Genomic DNA, 15956 nt, shown 5'->3' on the forward strand with positions numbered 1-15956 from the left:
CATGCCTGGGCTGCGGGCTGGATCCCTGGCAGGGTGTGAGTGAAAGGCAACCACACGCTGATGTTTCTCTCCCTGCCTTTCTCCCTCCCTTCCCCTCTGTCTAAAAATAAAACAAACAAAATCTTTTAAAAAATGAGTTGGACTCTCTGGTTCTCTCCCTGGCACTGGTACTCACTTGCTAGATGACCTTGAATGAGTTACTTGGATAGGCTGTGTCTTTTAAGAGTGTGTGTGTGTTTAAACAGATGAGCTATGTGGATAATGTTAGGGTTGTGGTGAGGAAAACATAACAATCTTTCTAGAGAGCGTTTGAGGGAAATGCAGAGTATAAAGCCTGGCCGGCAGCAGTCACCGTTCTGAACCTGGTCAGTCACCTGCATATTGTGTGTGTGTGTGGGGGGGTGCAACCACAAACGCTCACAGAGCCGAAGTGTCCAGTGGGCTCTCCCTCTCCTCTCCGCCCCCCTGTAGCGGTCTCCTCCAAGTGCCGTCTGGCAGAGGACAAAGCGCTCAGCTTCTCTGAGCCTGGATTTAAACAATTGCTCGCAGTGAAACCCAGCTCTCCCTGGTGAGCCATTCAGTTGCCAAAGCCCATTGGCCAGGAGGAAGTACCCAGGGGACCACGTCTCCTGCTCAGAGGAGACTGGGTCCTCCCGCCGTCCTCTGCTCGTAGCCCGAGCAGCACACACTAGTCGGGTCCCAGTTATCTCTAGCTGTCCCAGGCCAAATCCGGTCTGGCTGCCGCAGAATTGGGGTTCCTCTCCAGGCTCGGCTCCATTGTTCTTTGCTGCCCCCTCCTGCTGAGCCACCCTGTCTTGTGTTCTCGGAAGGCTGTGAAGAGTGTCTAAGTGGCACTATGACAAACAGCGCCCAGGGACTCAGCCATGTCTCCATGGTCTTGGGCGTCTGTCCCTACGTGTGGTTGTCAGTGACACCTAAATGTCACCCAGGCTGTGCTCAGTCTACAAGGTGCAGTTTTGTTCGCCACATACTTCAAGGACCCAAAGAGCCAGAGACGAGTTTAAGCTACTTAAGAAAGTGGAATGCTTTGGAAAAACTTCCTCCAAAGCAATTAATGGATAGTACATAGTTACACATTTCGTTCACTTAAAAATGCTTCCCACACACTGGTGTAACCCACGAGAGCAGAAACCATGCATATTTTCTCCTCATTGAACCCCAGAGCCCAGACTCCTGGATGTACCTACTCACCAGGACGATAGGCGGTGAAAAACACTGAACTCTTCAGAAATCCTTGTTTTATTGATTATTAAAGAGTTAAAACAGACAAAAGAACTGCACTGATTATTATCTTCAATTTCCCTTTTTGTACGAGCCCAGAGATTAAGCCCAAGAGTGGCATCACTTACATAAGGTTACATATATTAGCAGCAGAACAGAGTGCTTCTGGAAGTTCATTCCCAGCAATTCTATTTCCCTCCTTCTGTGTCCCCAGGGCTCAGGTGGTTCCTGGTGCATGGTATGTGTCCAGGTATAGTTCCAGGGGCCACAGTTTAGATGCTCTGGTCTCCTAACACCAAGCTGCTGGTCCTTGGCTGAGACATCACACAGTGGACTGAAGCCTTTGTGATTTGTTTTGCTGTCACCCCCATGCCTCAGTGCCACCCACTGTAGACACTTCTGCTACAGTGCTTACCGTGTTGAACAAAACTGTTTCTGGCCCCACCAAACAACGGCAAGCTCTTTCTGGAAAGGCACCCTGGTCCTCCTAACACCCCTGTCACCCGAACACAGTGCCTGGCCCACAGCAGGAGCTCCGTAACCGTGCACCGGAGAGGGAGCTGAAGGCAATTACGAGCATTTTTGCTGTTCACGGTCCCGCAAACGGGTGTGCGAAAGGCATAGTTCTTTTCACACCCCAGCCTTCCAAACTCAGCAGACACCAGAGAATCGTCAGGGATAATTAAAATCGCGGAGAATGTTTGCAAGAGCCCTTGTACCATTACAGCCTAAACACACACCATGGGTGCTCAGGGAGGGACGGGACGGTACGTGAAAACGCCGAAGGAACAGGAAACGCGTGTACAGGGGAGGGAGGATTAAGGTCAATGAGGTTCCATCCTGGCACGGAGTACCCACTCTCCAAGTCGTTTACTGCCAGCACTGAACACACCACGTACATTACCCGACTTTCAAAATGAGTGATTTGCAGCAGTGTTTCTGCACAGGGTGAAAACGCAGCAGCAGAATGCTGGCAAACAGGCTGCAGATGCTGCCCACGCCTCTGAGATGGGGTTGGTGCGGGCACTGCCGCTGTGAACCCTCTGGGCCAGTCACCTGGTACAGATCCTGACTGCGAATATTTTAGGCACCAGGAGTCCCGCCAAGGGCACCGACTCTGAAGTCAGAGCCCACGTAGTGTCATGTGTCTGCTCCTTTCTGACGAAGAGAAGGTGCTTAACCTCTGAGCTTCAGTACTTCCATCCGATAAAATGCAGCTAAACTCTGGGGCAGTCTGAGAATTTGGTGAGGTCGGCAAAGCACCCACCAGGACAAGGCTGGATTAGATACGGAATAAGCAACTCCATAATATTCTGTACGATCACAGAGATTTTTAACACGCGTTTAATGGATTAGCTTATTATTTAAAATGAAAAAAAATTAGACCTCGATCAAATGATCAAAACAATTTGACTTTCATGTGGCAGGAATCTGACACTAGTAAGTATTTATGGAAAATTCTGGAGTGTTTACTAGGATGTTACTCTGTCACTATGGAAGTGAACACTCTTTCAAAATAAATCTGAAGTTGAAGTGGAAATTGAAAACAGCAGTGCTATTGTTATTTCTTATTACTAGCTCGCATTAACGAGCGACTATTGGGCATCAGAAACGGTGCTAAGAGCCGTGTGCCTTTCCTTCGCTCGTCCCACGGACCAGAAGCAACTTACCCCGAGGAAGACGTAGGTTCCTTGCAGTAGGTACTGCTTTTGCTGTAGTCCCCTTATCCAGTTTCGCTTCCCACGGTGTCAGTTGCCCGTGTTCAACTGTGGCCCGAAAATAGGGAAAGGAAAATTCCAGAAATAAACAATCCAGAAGTTCTGCACTGGGCACCGCACTGAGGCGCGGGATGAAATCTCGCGTTCTCTTACTCCGGCCCACCGGGACAGAGCGGTGTGCGAAATCTCGCGTTGTCTTGCTCGGTCCCACCCGGAACGGGGTTCGTCCCTCTGGGCGCTGTACACGCTCCCTGCACGCCACGCTCCGCGCACGTGACGCTGCCCTGCACGGGAGCCACGCAGCAGCCATTTCTGTTATCAGATGATCCGCCGTCGCCTCGTTTTACTGACGTGGCGATGCTGGCAATTGGGATGTGCCAGGAGAAGCCGTAAAGAGCTTCTCAGCTTAGTAAGTTCCGAACTTAATGAGGCATGTCGTCGTGTGACTTCGTCACGACAAGAACGGTGAGTCCCGTAAAGTAACATGGGCAGGTTGCATTCCCGTAGCTTTCACTACCGTGCATTATTCGCACCGTTCTGATTTGTAGTTATTGTTGTCCATCTCTTACTGCGCTGAATGTATACATTAAACTTTATCACGGGTATGTATGTATGGGAAAAAACGTAGTATGTATAGGGTTTGGTTCTCTCTGCTGTTTTCGGTGTCCCCTGGGGGTCATGGAATGTATCCCCTACAGATAAGGGGGGGGCTATTATATTCTGTGCGGCAGGTACTATTTTCACCCCCATTTTAGAGATGAGGAAGCTGAGGCTTGGAGACCAACAGCTCAGGGAGGAGCCCAGAGGGGAACCAAAACCAGCTCACCGAGATCACTCGCAGAGTGCGGGGGTCAGGACTAAAACCCCCGTCAACCTGATTTCCCTGCAAAACTTTATGGATATATATATATATATATATATATATACACACACACACACACACACACACACACGGAATAATTCCATCACACCTAAAGTCCTGAGTCCTGGTTTTTTAAATCTCTAAGCTTTGCAACTCCTTTTGCCCAAATAAGTGCTTTTTGTTCTTTATTACTGACCCATTTAAGAAACATTTTTATGGGAATGGTACTATGCTCATACCTCTATGCCAGCCAGAGTAGGGAATTTAATAATGGACAAGTCCTGATTTTTGTCTTCAAAGCAATTTACAAATAACAAAAGGGAGAGGGAGAAATCAGGTTTGGGTTCTAAGTTAGGTGTGGGCGAGGAACAGAAATGCTGACTAAGAATGCAGGCAACCTCCAGCTTCCAAATTGGAACTCTTTTGCTCCAGCGTCGGCTTCTTTTAACTCCCGCCTGAGTGGTGCAGTTCAAGACAGACGCTCTCGGAGGTCTGGGGCAGACAGGCTGGATGGACTGCTTTTAAGTCCACACACTCCCCACGTCTAGCCCATCCATCCAGGATGTTGTTTCTTCCCAAGATATCTCTGACACAGCTGTCTTGGCAACTGAGTTGCATATCTAAGTTGAAATCATAGGTTCAGCCCCGTTGCTGTCCTGCAGGTAGGCTGGCCTCTCACCTTTCCCCCTCTCTGTCTTTGAAAAATGTCAGCTTCTCATTTTCACTGCTAACAGAGTATCTTAGGAAAATCTCTTCTCACACTTCTGCTCTCCCTTCCTCCGGGTGTCTGATTTCAGGGTGTCCTGGGCTGAGGCAGGCTGGCTCGAAGGGAGGGTGGGTCAGATGCATTTGCAAAGTCTCTTGCAGTGCGTTTTTCACACGGCTGCTATGTCCCTGAGGAATGAACTCCCTGCTGTTATGTTGTTGTTTTTAGAAATTAGTACGATTGGCTTTTCTGTGTGTTTGACTTTATTTGGACTCAAACCCTGGTTTCAGTGAGAAATGACGGCAAACAGTTCATCTCAGTGGAGCCTGTGGTACGACGATCAGGCAGCCTAGATACAAATCTGTACGGAGGACAGCAGCACATCGAGTGCTCAGTCACGGTGGTCCGAGAGCACGGAGCAGTGTGAAATGCAATGATGATGGAGAAAATAAAGTGGAATCAGGGCTGCTAAGAGAGTCACTAGAGTCTGGAGGCTCGTAGGGGGCGGGGCCTGTGCGCTCCTTGAGTGAGCCTCAGTGCCCAGAGCTGCTCTTGGGGGACCTGCTGCCAAGCTCAGCTCCAGGCTGAGCCCCCAGCACCCTGGAACCCAAACTACCCCGAGAAGTGTACTTCCTCCTTGCAGTCCCCACCCCCCTCATTTGTGTATTACAACTGACCAGTCCCTGTTAACCTAGCCAGGACCCTTCGTGTGCATACAAGAGTTACACTTTGTGGATTTTGCCTTTTAAACCGTGCCTTTCTTTGTTCTCTTGGGAGCACCATCTAGATTGCTGCCTAAATCTGTGTCTCCTGAGTTAGTAACTCTTTGTACCCAAGTAAAGGCTTTTTATTCTTTATTACAGTCTGAACTTCTTTGGCTAACCATTGGAAGCATGCTTATAGGGATAAGAAACGTGCAGAGTTCAATGAGCCTGGGGCGCACCAGGATAATATCAAGGAGAGGGGATGATGAATAGTTCTGGGATCGCATGGGGGTCCCCAGGGCATGAAAGAAACAGAGCCCCCTGGGCGGAAGGAGAAATGACTAACCGTTCAGGACGAAGGGCACCAGGGACAAAGTCATGTCTCACCATTTTGTCTGTTTTCATCTGGCAGAGGCAGGTCCAGGTAATATTGTAAAAGTGGGGTGTTTAGGACTCACAGCCTTTCAGCCACATTCTGCTTGCACGGCAGCTGCTTCCTCCTGTCCTTTTCTCCCGCTTTGCTGCCCTTGTCTGCCCCTCCCTCCCTGCTGCCCTCCCCCACAGAGACACACGTTTTCCACGGTCTTGGCCGTCTCCAGCCTTCTCTGCATCTAGGTGGAGAGAGAAGACGCTTCTCTGATGATGTGTTTTCAATGTAGCAATTCAAACTAGACGTGCGGTTGAACCCTCAATAGAATGTAAGCTTGAAGTCTAGAGCCTTCATAAAACAACCATTTAATCTTTTAAAAAATTATACAGCATAATCTGAGCATCACGACGGTACTCACTGAACTCAAATGCTGTTTTGGTGACTCTCGGAGGGCGCCCGCCAGTCATTTCCGATGCTTGGGACGTTCGTGCAGAAATGAGTCAGGGGGCCCTACACTGCCCCTTCGAGCTGCCCAAAGCCTCAGCATGCCACAGCCCGACCTGCTGGACCTCCCCTCCTGGGCCTGTTTCTGTCCTGTTGCCCTCCATCCCCTTTTCCGGAGCGAGAAAGCGCATTTTCTCCTCCCCAGAGACCAGCAGCCCAGGAGTCAGCATCCATCATGCCCGGTGTGGCCAGGGAAGGAGAGAGGGGGTGTCTGAACAGTCAGGGTCAAGTTTGGGGTGAGCGGTGTCCCTGCCGGACATACTCCCTCAGAACTGGTCCACTCTGCTGCTTCTGCCGTTCCTGGGGACGAGAGGCCAGAGCAAGCACAAAAACAAAAACACCCAAAACCCTCAGAAGTAGATGGGTTCCCTCTCGAGGTTCGGTAAGGGGATTCGTCCTCAAAATGTAGCTAATTTTCCTCTGGCTCAGCCCACAGGAGGAGGGACCCCTGCCCGTTTGTCCCTAAAGAATATTATCTGTTTTATTTTATATGCTCCTGCACCTGTCTCCTCCCTGCAGAAAGCGCTTCGCGCCGCTTTATTCCCTTCCCCCCAAATGTCAGACCCACCCTGCGCTGCAGTCAAGACCACCCTGAGGTCCCTGCTGCTGCTTTTCTGTCTTTTCCCCTTTTCCGGTGCTACTTTATGACCACATCCACGAGGGTTTCCACAATCTTATTAATATTTAATATTTATTGTTCGTCTCTTGAGCCACCACAGAGACATATATTATCTCTTTGCAAGATTTAATGTCACCCTTAGTGATTCATATTCTCAGTGGTACGCTTTCTACTTAGGAAAAAAAAAACCTTCTTCAAATTAAAGCGCCTGCGCCCTGCTGAAGTCCCACAGCTCAGGCAGCAGTGGGTACTAGACAATGAGGTTATTTATACTATGTCCACTAGGGATCAAAAGTTTTTCTCCAAAACTTTTGAAATTATTTAGCTCCCATCCTGTATTTATACTTCTTGAAAGTGCCCTAAAATATAGACTTTAACTGAATTAAAAACGGAGGCCAGACAGATTTAACTTTCCACAGCCTTATAAGCAAAATTTGCTGGGCAAACAAATATTATAAACTCAGTATCACGGAATCGACTCACCTATCAATGGGAATGAATGATGTTTGAGTGTTTTAGGAGTGTCCATCCACGTACCAAGGAGTATGTGCTCATGGAAAGTGATTCTTACCAGTTCAAAGATCCCATCAACGGATCTCACTTAGAAATAGCGCTGACCGACCTTGAGTAACATAACTCCAAAGACATGCGCCTGGTTTATTTTTTTAGGAAATATTCTCCTCTGCTGATTCTATAATGTTTCAAATCAGGCATTCACCTAACTAGTGCTTTTGGCTTCATCCTCACAATAACCATCTGAGTTTGCTCTGTAGTGTAAGCCGTTCACAGCATCCAGGTTTGGGCTGGCACGTGGGCCCTGTTCTGACATTCACCTGTTTCCCTGGCCCTGTGACCTATAGAACACACATTTAATCTCTTTAATAACATTAGTTCATGTATTCCAAGAAGGAAAAATGTACTTATTGACCTGTACCCACATTTTAGGAGCGTTCAGTGGGGTACCTGCCAGTCATTTCCGATGGATGGGAAAGTTCCTACATAAAATGAGTCAGGTGACCCCAGTCCTGTCCCTTAGCTCTGCACAAAGCCACATTGTGTCACAACAACCTGTTGTGGAGCAGTTCCTCCCACGCCATGGAGACCAGACACAAAGCTTGGCTATTGAGTTTAATAAAACATCACTGTGTCCCTGCTGGTCCAAGGCGAGCGTGTTGTTGCTTTAAAGAGGGGTATCGTTATCACTGCTTTTCAAGAAACATCTTACTTCTTTTGCAGTTGATTCTCAACAGCGTTGCACCTGCAAATATTCAGTCTATGATTTAGGAATAGCTCTAGGATGTCTTTCCTTTTATGTGCTAGTACTTCATTTCAGTACGTTGGAGGTGGTTGGTGCATTCACTCCTTCTTTTGAAGATACTTAAGGGAAACAGCCATGACCCCAACAAGTAGACAGACACACCTTGTCTGGGTTTAAACAAAAAAGCAGGGAGCATGAAACAACTGTCTATTTTCCTGGAGTTTCTCTTTGTTTTAGTAAGTAATGCTTATTAAGTAGTTACTGATATGATTATTCCCATTTTACGGACGAAGAAACTGAGGCCCCCAGAGGTTGAATGTCTTGTCCAACTCACACAGCTTTTAGGGGACAGAGCCCAGCCTCGGACAGGGCACACTGCCTCCTGAGCTGGAGTGTGTAAGCTTCGGCCTGTCTTGTCTCCTTTTCTAATTAAAAAACTCACCCCAGCCTCTTTCGTTGTATTCTCGAGCTTGAGATTTGGTTTTTACTTCCTTAGCGTGCCCCAATTTATACGTTCCTGCCAGTCCATCCCACCTCTCTCCACCCAGCAGCGCGGTGAGGTCCAACTCCCTGGGGGTTCTACTTACGAGACCCCAAAAGCTCCGCCTTCCCTGCACGCCTCCAAAGAACCAGGGTTCCGTGTTTGTGGGAGAGGGTGGTATAAACAACACATGTTTCTCATTTTTCCAAGTTAATGGCCAATTGTGAAATGGGTCCAAGCTATAGATATAGATTGTAATTGCGTTGTTTTTATTATTGAATTTTAAGAGTGCTTTGTAATTGTGGATGCCAATCATCTATCAGATACGTGTTTTATAAATACTTTCCTCCGGTCCATGACTTGGCTTCTCACTTCCTTAGTTACATCTTTTGCAGGGCAGAGGTTTTTAATTTTAATGAAGTCCAATTTATCAGTTTTTTCTTTTATAAATTATGCTTTTGATGTTATATCTAAAAAGGCCTTGCTGAGACCAAGGTCACCTAGATTTTTTCCTATTTTATCTTCTAGAGTGTTACAGTTTTGCACTTTACATGTAGGTATATAATCCATTTTAAGTTAATGTTTGCGAGAGGTCTAAGATTTGGGACTAGATTCCTTTTTTTTTTTTTTTTTTGCCTGTGGATTTTCAGTTGTTTCAGCCCCATTGGTTGGAAAGTCTCTCTTTACTCCATTGTTTTGCCTTTGGTCCTTTGTCAAAAATCCATTGACTATATTTATGAAGGTCTATTTCTGGGCTCTCTATTCTATTCCACGGATCTAATTTTGTCTGCCCTTTCTCCAGTACCCTGTTGTCGTGATTACTGGAGCTTTATTGTAAGTCTTGATGTCAGGTGGTGCTAGTTATCTGGCTCTCTTGTTCCCCTTCGATGCTGTGTTGGCTACTCTAGGTCTCTGGCCTTTCCATAAAAATGTTAACATCAGTTTGTCGCCATCCACAGAATACCTTGCTGAGATTTCGACAGGGATCGTAGTGAATCTATAGACCAGGTGGGGAGGAAGAGACATCTTAACAATGTTGAAGACTATCTCCCCACTTACTTAGATAGTCTTTGATTTCTTTTTCATCAGAATTCCGCGTTTTTCTTTATATAGATCTTGGACATGAGTTTTAGATTTACACCTAGGTATTTCTGTTTTGTTTTTGGCACTAATACAAATGGTATTGTGTTTTTCAATTCAAATTCCAGTTGCTGGTGTGGCATGTAAGAAAGAGATTGCTTCTGTGTTTCAGATACAGATGTTAAAGATCGCATTTATTACTGAGTAAAGCTGGATTTGAGGCTGTAGGTACAACTGTGGATTTTTCCTGCTGTGTAGTGAGCTAGGCCTTCTTGTCCATCTGCCTGGACCTGGCTGCACAGCCGCAGGCAATGACCAAACCCCCCAGGGGGCATCAGCCCAGAGGGGAGTAGGGAGGGAATCCTGAGCACCAGCCTTCTGCACAGAGAAAAAGGCCGAGAGAAGCAGAGCCAGGCTGCGCATCTGGTCAGTGGCTTCCTTTCCAGGGGTTAGCGGCAGGTCCAGGGCCCAAGAGATGCAGAGAAGGTCAAGGGCAGAGAGAGACCAGGAAGCAATTGGAGCAGAAACAGCCTGTCAGAGAAACAGGAGACTGCAGAATAGAGATTCCCTCTGAAATTCCACATCAGCTCCTCTAGTCTGGAAAGAGGGGAAAAATCAAGACAGAAGGCAAAAGCTATAAGGGGCCTCCAAAACTAATTCACTGTGTGTTTGTGGTTGTGTGTGTATTTATACATCTCTTATATCGGTCCTATCAAATTTTCATGAAATCAGTCCTGTTTGAGATATTTATTATCTCTTCAAGTCTGGGGTTCTTGTATACATGGTTCTTTACCAGAAATTCTGCTTTTAAACAAAGAACTATGCCATTTAATAATAGACTATCAATCACAAAATGTGGACCCCAAAAAGCACAGATAAGAATGTAAAAGGTAATTGTTTTGTTACCACTCAGAGTTCAGCATTTTACTCTATACGTATGTATTTTTCCTCTATACACACATGTATATTTGAGAAGAGGATTGATGATAACATACATTTTAATAATCTACTCTTGAACTTCACATATCTTGAAAATTTCTACATCATGAAATAATCTTGCAAGATGACTATGAATGCCTAAGTAGTATTTCATTATATGGCTATGCACATAAGTTATTAAATCTACCCCCTATGACTGGACTGTTGGGTTGTTTTACGTTTTGCTTTACATTAACCAATCCTGTAAGGAACATCTACGTTCACAAATGTTTTCACAATTGTCTACTTACTTCCTAAAGTCACCACCCTAAAAATAAGCTTTCCGCATCACTAGCTATGCCCATTTTTTAAGGTCTTTTGAAAAAAAAATTTGTTAACCTATGTTCTCACCTGCCACTATTAATGAGTTGATTCTCCCAGTTTCTCAGCTACTCACTGGTGCTAGACTTGCTGCCTTTGCAAATTTTTTACAGCAACTTGGACCATACACATGGGGTTTATTGAAATTATTCTGGAAGAACAATTGAGTTGATGTAGATTCAACGTTAGGCCATCGCTGAGATCCCGAGCTATCCTGCCATGGATGGACCACACAGGGCATGGGTGGTGTTTTTCTCCAATTTCCTAAACTCCTCGGAGAAACTGGGGCTGCCCTTTCAGCTAAATGCCGTGTGGGGAGAAACTCCTTAAGCTCTGAAATACCTTTTTGCCTAGATCCTGATAGACAGCAAAGTCACTGGCGTGACAAATGGCATCTGACATCCAGGAAGGAACATATCCTGAAAAATAAATCCCTATCGCTCATCCATCTGTAATTTCAGGGGACAGGTTCTTGTGCGAGATCCGTATCTCCCTCTGCCTTCCACAGACACCGAGACTCCGTTTTCTGGGCTGTAATCACCTTGGCTGACACGCAGCTCCAGCCCAACCCGAGTGCAACTCCGCTCCTAGAGAGAGCCCTGGCACACTGCTGGTCTAAAACTGATTTCTCAGTAGGAAAACAGAAGTGCATAAGCCATCATGTTAAAACACACACATTTTTGCTGATTTTTAGAAATGGACTTAAAAATCCATTTTTGCATTTATATTTGTATTATTATATATAGTCTAATACAATATAAATTATATATACATATATAAATCTAAATAAATGTGTGCTATTTGAGAAGAATATTTATAATAGACATTAGATACTTTGGACCTTTCTTACGAATAATTCAAAAAAGCATAATACTATTAAAATTATTCCTTTTTTAAAAAACATTATCGAGTTCTACTATGTACCATCTTGTATTTGGTACTAGAGATGGTAAAATAAATAATGCTTTGAACCCGAAGTTAGGAATCTTCCATTATGTGTGAAAAAATGCTTAATGTCATTAGCCATGTAAGGGGCCTCATCATTAATCAGGGAAATAAATCAAAACCAGAATAAGATAGCACTTAACACTCGTTAAGATGATGATAAAGAAAAGATGGACCATTACAAGTATTGCTGAAGACATAGAGAGATGAGACCTTCATGGTGAGATTGTACGATGGTGCAGCCATTCTGGGCTGCAGTTGGTCAGTTCCTCAAACTGTTAAATACAGACCAGCATATGACCCAAGGATTCCACTCCTAAGTATATACCCAAGAGAAATGACAACATGTGTCCATACGAAATCAGTACACACATGCTCTGGGCAGTGTCATTCATGAGTCCCAAAGTAGAAACAACCCAAATTACTGTTCACCGATGAACGGATTAGCAACGTGTGATCTATCCACACAATAGAATATTAATTAGTGATAAAAAGCAATAGTATACTGGAACATGGGTACCCCTTTAAAAAACGTTGTGCTAAGTGAAAGAAGCTAGGCACAAAAGTCTGCATGCTGTGATCCCAGTGTATGCAATGTACAGAATGGGCAAACCTACAGAGAGAAAGTAAATTATTGGTTACCAGGAGCTGGAGGAGGGGAGAACAGGAGTGATGAGAATGGTGTGTGGTTCGTTCTGGAGGTGATAAAAATAGCCTGGAATTATACAGTGGTGGTCGATGTACAACCTTGTGATTATACAAAATACCACACCTGTACAAGGATGAAATTTATGATAGGTGAATTTCATCTGAATAAGAAACGTTATTAAAAAGAAACTCCCAGGACAATATAATTTATTCCACCAGCAGAGCAGGTTTAAAAAAAAGAGCGAGGAAAAGTTTCTTAAAGATGCAGATATCTGCTTTAAATATTCAAGAATAATTTGGAGTCAACCTGACTAAGAGAGCAGAAAAGAACATCCAGGTAAAGGGAATGATATGAGCATTAATAGTAGACATAAGAAATATTTTTGAATGAGTAATTTTGGAGTCTTAAACGTTATTTGAATATGTCATGACAGCCCCCCGTCCAGGTGCTAAGATAATTGGGGACATGACAAAACAATATGACCCAGCTGGGTTGGGAACCACTGTCCTTTGTACATTGCAACAAAATTGTGATCTTGTCAATTTCCTCTGATATAAAACACCTACAGCTTTTCCTGTCTCTCTGATTGGACTGAACTCTGATGAGCTCTTAGAATAGAGCCCTGCTTATTCTTCTTATCCTAGACTGTGTCCAAAAATACAGACATGCACACTTTGAGAAATACTAAGTGAATGGTAATCATCTCACATCCTATACGGGTCAAAATTGTTTAGAATATTTTCCTTTGTAACTTTTTGACTAACTTCCTTGGAATAGGGGACTGTATACTTAGTCTGCAAATCCTAAATAATGAGTAATGTTTACAGAATCCACAGCTAGCCTCTTCTGTTCCTAGATGTCAAGAACATTTAAACAAAATATGTTAAAATAAATGCAACCACCCCCTACACAATTTTATTACCAGTAAGTTTTCAGCTATGGAAAAATTTAGTTGAACCTGTGAATGTAGGTGATGGCAATTAGAGGTATTTGGTGCTGCACCATTTAACTTTTAAAAAAACATAATTTACTTGCATATCATTCTATACAACTGATTATTGTTAAGGAGAGGATTTGGGCTGGGACGATAACAAGCACCAACCTCGGGAAAGGACATGTTACCTAGGAGAAACTGTCAGTGGTTGCAAACATGAAGTGAAGAGAATAGATGTCTGAGTGGTGGGTGAGAAGGTAATAGGATTTTGCCCTACTATGGCAAACTTAAGCTACAGATCGGAAAGCTTTTATGTGATATTGCCTTGTGAGTGACAGCTGTCGATTGCAGCTGAATAGTGGTGAGGTCAGTATAGATTTTTTCCCAGGTCTCTCTGCTGCCTTTGCCTGTCAGGAGAGTTGTCGATTTCAAATCACTTACATACCTCCAGCTATTTTACTGCATCGGCAAGTAAAAAAGCAATGGGGTCGTAATAATTATTTGTTTTAAAATTTCTTCATCTCAACTCATGCCAGGTTGTGAGATGCTTTGAACACTGTTTAAAGGTTCTCGCTATAAAAATTGGTAAGTAACTTGAAAGAAATTTTTTTCAGAGTTTTGGATAATTCAGTCTTATCGTGTATTTTATGTTTCCTTTAATGAAGAGCAAATTACTTTTGTTTAAAAGACTTTCATTTGCTCCATTGTACATTTTTCACCTGATGGAGAGAAAAATCAATTATTTTCAGAATTAAGTTCTTCCTGGCAGTTCATTTAAGTAAATCCTACTAAGTTAAATGACCGTGAGTATTTTTCCCTTATTTATCAACTCTAGGAAAAGTGCTATAATGCACAGAAGTGGAATAGAATTCGCTGTTGAGGAAATGACATTGATTTTTCTATTGGTTAAAGACTGCTAGTTGGAATGGAAGAATAATCTGTTAACTTCTACTTGTCAAACTTTACTTGACGCGAATTATTCTAGAATGGCAGAAGGACATGGCTATTCCCATATTCAATAGCCAGCTTATGCCTGAGGTACCAAATACTCCAGTGGGTACAGCAATGGGGTGCTAATTTTGCCATGATAATAACCAAAATAGCAGCTTATGTTTCATCTGCATGTCATGTTTTGAAATATGTAAAACACTTTTACCTATACATATTGTAATTTAATTACTAATGCATGAATTTCACATAGTCAGGTGTTTGGATGGCTGAAAGAGAAAGACTGCTCTCTTAACTGTAATTAAATTACATAATACGTTTTAGGGCTTGTTTGCATTTTGGTCAAAATTCCTAATGTACTTATATCTATTTCATTCCATGAGGCACTAACATTTGATTAGGAGTCCACAAAACTGTCAAAATACATACACCGTCAAAAGATAGGAAGTAGCAAAAAATATAAACTTCTCAAGAGTGAAAAGTACCTTTCTTTTGTTGTTGAATTTTCTATATGTGTCCAAATGTTGACGTGAAACCATCGGTGCCTATTTTGTGTGCTGTTTCTCTCCAAGGAACTCAAGAGGGAGGACATACCTGTTGGAAACTTAGGGGGTTCTCCAGTTGCTCCCCCAGCTAATTCAGGACCAATGGAGAGAGACAAGGAGTGAGGCAGAAGTTCTGGGTGCATGTGGCTCAGTGCTGTAGCAACGATGTGCTCTTGGCATCGTCACCCAGCCCCAGGGAGACCCAAAGACTGAAGGCCTAGGTCACAGCCACTGAGCCCACTAAGGCAAAAACGGGGGCCTGCGGAGGAGAGGTGACAGGGAGCGGGTAGTGGAACGAGGTGTGATTACCTGAGAAAGGTAGGGCTTGGAGACGTTAGTGGACATACTCAAGTTCCCACCATTTGTCAGTGATCTGGCCAGATTTCAAGTCCGTGTCTGGTGGGGAAGGTGGTGTTTCTTCTGGAGGGAAGAACATTCTAGGGAGGGGGAGACTGTATGAGTGAGGTCATGAAGTCATGCGTATGACATGTGAGGGGCTTGGGAACAGAAGGCTCTAGAAAATTAACTCAGCATCTGCCTCCACAGAATTATGATCTGCTGTCGTAGTGTGCCTCTGCCCAGGAAGACAAGGGGTGTTTAGTGTGAGGACAGAGAGGAGACCTGGACCCTGGGGATGTCTACCCCCAGCCAACGGGATGATTTAGAGCTGGTGTTCTCTTTGGAAGCACTTCGTGCTCTAATACGGTTGCGTTTTTCTTTCTCTCTGTGATGAAGTTCTTCTTCAGTGTAACAACAGGACCGGTCCACTGTGATCATTTTATTATTTTACATGCCAGCTGTGGCTCACCTGGAAGATGCCCCAGCCCCTAAACACGCACATGCCATTTGAGGGCATGTGAGAAAGTCAGAGCATCTTCTTTCGTTCCTTTGCAGCAAAAACTTTTGTAAATTATGCATAAGCAAGTAGAACTTGATTTTGCTCTGAGCTAACAATAATATCTGTCTCTCAAATTTTTTTCACTTATTGAGTGTTTAGGGTTTATTATTTTTTCATACTTGTTATTTTGCAATATTAGTTTGGAAATTTTATACTTCTTGTTCCTAAGGTTTATCTTTCAAAACATATACATC

Source organism: Phyllostomus hastatus, unplaced genomic scaffold (genome assembly GCF_019186645.2).
Source record: "Phyllostomus hastatus isolate PE091 unplaced genomic scaffold, TTU_PhHast_1.1 phas_contig_148, whole genome shotgun sequence".
Lineage (NCBI taxonomy): Eukaryota > Metazoa > Chordata > Mammalia > Chiroptera > Phyllostomidae > Phyllostomus > Phyllostomus hastatus.